General features: G+C 46.8%; 1 long non-coding RNA gene across 1 annotated transcript; it reads right to left on the reverse strand.

Annotated features, from left to right (window-relative positions):
- Positions 1 to 290: 290 nt before the first annotated feature.
- On the reverse strand, positions 291 to 1,770 carry LOC123065676 (uncharacterized). The gene is made up of 5 exons (XR_006431109.1): positions 1,566 to 1,770; positions 1,235 to 1,473; positions 962 to 1,112; positions 756 to 838; positions 291 to 614 (listed from the first exon to the last, which is right to left on the reverse strand). It is a non-coding gene; the product is annotated as an uncharacterized lncRNA (long non-coding RNA).
- Between the last annotated feature and the right edge of the window lie 2,215 nt (positions 1,771 to 3,985).

Raw genomic sequence — 3,985 nt, forward strand, 5'->3', positions numbered from 1 at the left:
GTTGGCTTTGGAAGATGCTTGCTTTGAGGTCATTTGGCTGGTGGGACTATGGTGAATTGTTGGCAAGAGCACGGGTTTCCGAACGACAAAGTTGGGAGCTTGAGCTCCTTCGGTCAGGAACGAAAGATTTGCATGTTCAACTGCCTGCAAGGTTATAAAGTTTACGGGCAGCAGGATGAGGGGCAAAATTATAAGATCGCGGGATGTGGCGATGACAGAATGAGTCAAAAGAGAGCATCTCATCACTGAAAGCTATTGTAGAAATGAGCAGGGTTATGAACAAATGGAAGTTCGAAAAGAGTACTCAAATCTTTATAAAGCACACATGAAAAATGCGAAGATGATTCGAAGGCAACAGGAGGGTAGGTTTTGTGCCTATAACACAACATCTTCACATAAATGCTTTTTGAAAAGAAGATCGTAGCAGTGCTAAGGTAGAATCTCCATGGGGGCAGTGATAAGGGGGAATCTCCCTGCGGCGCAGATTAGGGGCGTGTTTAAGCAGGCCATGAGCTGGTGTCTAAGCTGAGATGCACGATCTGAAGCAAGAATCGGTAGGTGCCAGTACCGCCCAGAGTGCCTCGTGCGCCAGCGTGGAGGTGTTCCCCTGTAAACTGGAGACATTCGTAGAGGGCTTGTCACTTAAATTTGTTCAAATTGTACTGTTCATGAAAAAGAACTGTAAGGCTGATGTTCCAAAAAATATTTGCTGCTTACTATATTCATGAGAAGTAAAAGAACAAAGCCTGATTCACCTTTTTCAGTGGGATCTTGAGCTTTATGCCGTCCTAATGCCTCGCAATGTGCAATGTGCAAGATGCAAGCCCCGGTATCCTCCCTGCAGTGTGTTCAATAAGAAGTTTTTAGAACCGTTCAAGACTCGATGGCTAAGCATGTGAGACTGCAGCTAGAAAACACAGAAAAACATTAATGACTTGGCAAAGGATTCAGAGGCAATTACTATGTAGATGGTAGACCAATCTCCATCCTGTGTTGCCATCCAGCGTAGTACTCCTTGAGGCAGTGCAAGAGAGCGTGGTGAAGCTTCCAGGCGATAAGTTCGCGCTTATTCTAATTAATAACTTACTAATACACCATCCCGATTTCCTATCCTGAACAAATGGTACACGAGCCCGACACCTGGGATCAGTCAAAAATACACTATCCGAACTAACTATGAGGATTTTCAGGAGCATATCCCAAGTTCCCAACTGAAAAAAATGGATTGCATTACCTTTTCATCCAGCCGGGGCCTTCCAGATTCACCTTCCAGTGTGCAGTGAAGCATTCCTCCTCCGGCGGAGCTCGCCTCCAGACCGGTCAGGGCTGCAGCCACCTACTCCCTGTGCACAGCCTGAGCTGCAGTTTGAATTCGCCGGCAAGGCCGGCGCTTGCTCACGCGGAGATAGCAGCGCCAGAGGCACCGGATCAGGGCGCTCGAAGTTGTCCGTGAACTCTTCCCTGAGCGGGAACCTGAAACCCACGCCGGAGTGAGCGGTTGCGACGGGGACGCCGGGAATCCACGAAATTAGATACTGAGGCGAGCAGTGTTGTGATAAACTCACCGCTCAATTGGATCCAGCAGGAACTCCAGCCCGCCCGCTTCCACCGCCGCTCTGCCGCTCCGCCGCTAGGGGTCGCAGCCGCCGCAGACGCCATTCCCCCGAGATACCCAGCAGATAAGGCGGCTCAGGTAACCTTGGGCTAACGTACTGAGCCACGGCTCAGAACCCAACCCCTCACGGACGGACGCGGCCAGCTACGAAAATGGCCCACCAGTACGCACTGTGCCCAGCCGTATATAAAATGTATTATTATTTTTCCTACCTCCAGCCCTGACGCGTCTGACAGCCTTTCCCACATCCCAACTCACCTACCAGCGGCTCAGATTTCAGGTGCAGGTGAGCCCGAGCACCAAATCACCCTGTCCGAAAATGTGTTGGATCATTGAACAATAACACATGACTTCGTCTACAAAACTGTTTGCGTTAGGCCACCTTGCACAAACATTTTCCACATAAAAAGTGTGTGTGATTGAAAACCTATGCCACACAGTTTCTTCTAGGCATTGTGCGTGATGCATTCAATAGTGAAAATGATAAAATTGTTAATATCGTCTGCAATGGCGACGCTATCACAGACGATTTGATGGGGAAAATTGTGTGTGATGTACACGCGAAAGGAAATGTTTGTCTGGGATTCACCGTGTGGGATGTACATATGAATGGAAACGTATTTCTTAATTGACTATGTGGGATGTACATATGAACGGAAACATATTCCTTGAATTGACTGTGTGGGATGTACATACAAACAGAAACCTATGGCTTGGATTCACTGTGTGAGATGTACTTACGAACGAAAACGATTAGGCATGTATAATTGTATACGATGGCTCGCCCTATCGCACACAAGCTCTTTTTGCCCCGCGTGTGTGACCGGAGGGCCTATCCCCAATGGTTTCTGGGTCGTGTGGGAAGGACCCCCCTATCACGCACACTGACAAGGCGATGGTTTAAAACTCCATGGCGGAAAGGGGGTAAAAACCGTTTGTATAGCACAACGCTTCACCAGTGAGTGCATACAGTTGATACGTCTCCGTCGTATCTATAATTTTTGATTGTTTCATGCCAATATTATACAACTTTTACGTATTTTTGGCAACAATTTATGACTTATTAGACTAACCTACTGATCTTATGCCCAGTGTCAGTTCCTGTTTTTTACATGTTTTTTGTATCGCAGAAAATCCATATCAAACGAAGTCCAAACGCGATAAAAATTTACGGAGAATTATTTTGGAATATATGTGATTTTTAGGAGGTGGAATCAACGCAAACAGGGGCCCATAGTGCCCACAACCCACCAGGGCGCACCCTAGGGCCCAGGTGCGCCCTGGTGTCTTATGCCCTCCTCGAACGTCGATTGGAGCTCTTCTTCTAGAGCAAGAAAGATAATTTATGGAAAAAGCCGTGTAAGAATTTCAGCGCAATCGGAGTTACGGATCTCCAAGAATTTAAGAAACTGTGAAGGGCCAGATCCGGGGAACGCGAAACAGAAGAGAACAGAGAGGGAGATCCAATCTCGGAGGGGCTCTCGCCCTCCTCCGCCATGGAGGCCATGGACCAGAGGGGGAACTCTCCTCCCATCTAGGGGGAGGCCAAGGAAGAAGAAGGAGGGGGGCTCTCTCTCCCTCTCTCCCGGTGGCGCCGGAGTGCCGCCGGGGCTAGGATCATGACGACAATCTACATCAACAATCTTGCTACCATCAACACCAACTCTCTCCCCCTCTATGCAGCGGTGTAACACCCCTTATCCCCGCTGTAATCTCTACTTAAACATGGTGCTCAACTCCGTATATTATTTCGCAATGATATTTGACTATCCTATGATGTTTGAGTAGATCCATTTTGTCCTATGGGTTAATCGTGATCTTGGTTGGTATGATTGTATATTTTATTTATGGTGCTGTCCTACGGTTCCTTCTGTCTCGCGCAAACATGATGGGCCCCCGCTGTAGGGTGTTGCAATATGTTCATGGTTTGCTTATTATCAGTGTTGCGAGGGATGACAGCAGCCTAAACGTGGATAAGTGGGTTATGACATATGGGAGTAAAGAGAACTTGATACTTAATGCTATGGTTGGGTTTCATGACCTTAATGATCTTTAGTAGTTGCGGATGCTTGCTAGGGGTCCAATCATAAGTGCATATGATCCAAGTAGAGAAAGTATGTTAGCTCATGCCTCTCCCTCATATAAAATTACAAGAATGATTATCAGTACTTGTTATCGATTGTCTAGGGACAAATGACTTTCTTGTTGACAAAAGCTATACACTTTTATTACCTTGCAATTTATTCGTAGTTTTTTATCCTCGCAAAGTACTCGTAGTTTTATTCTTGAAAAATAGTTTCATACTTGTTCTAGGTAAAGCAAACACCAAGTGTGCGTAGAGTTGTATCGGTGGTCAATAGAACTTGAGGG

Source organism: Triticum aestivum, chromosome 3B, assembly GCF_018294505.1.
Source record: "Triticum aestivum cultivar Chinese Spring chromosome 3B, IWGSC CS RefSeq v2.1, whole genome shotgun sequence".
NCBI classification, from domain to species: Eukaryota; Viridiplantae; Streptophyta; class Magnoliopsida; order Poales; family Poaceae; genus Triticum; species Triticum aestivum.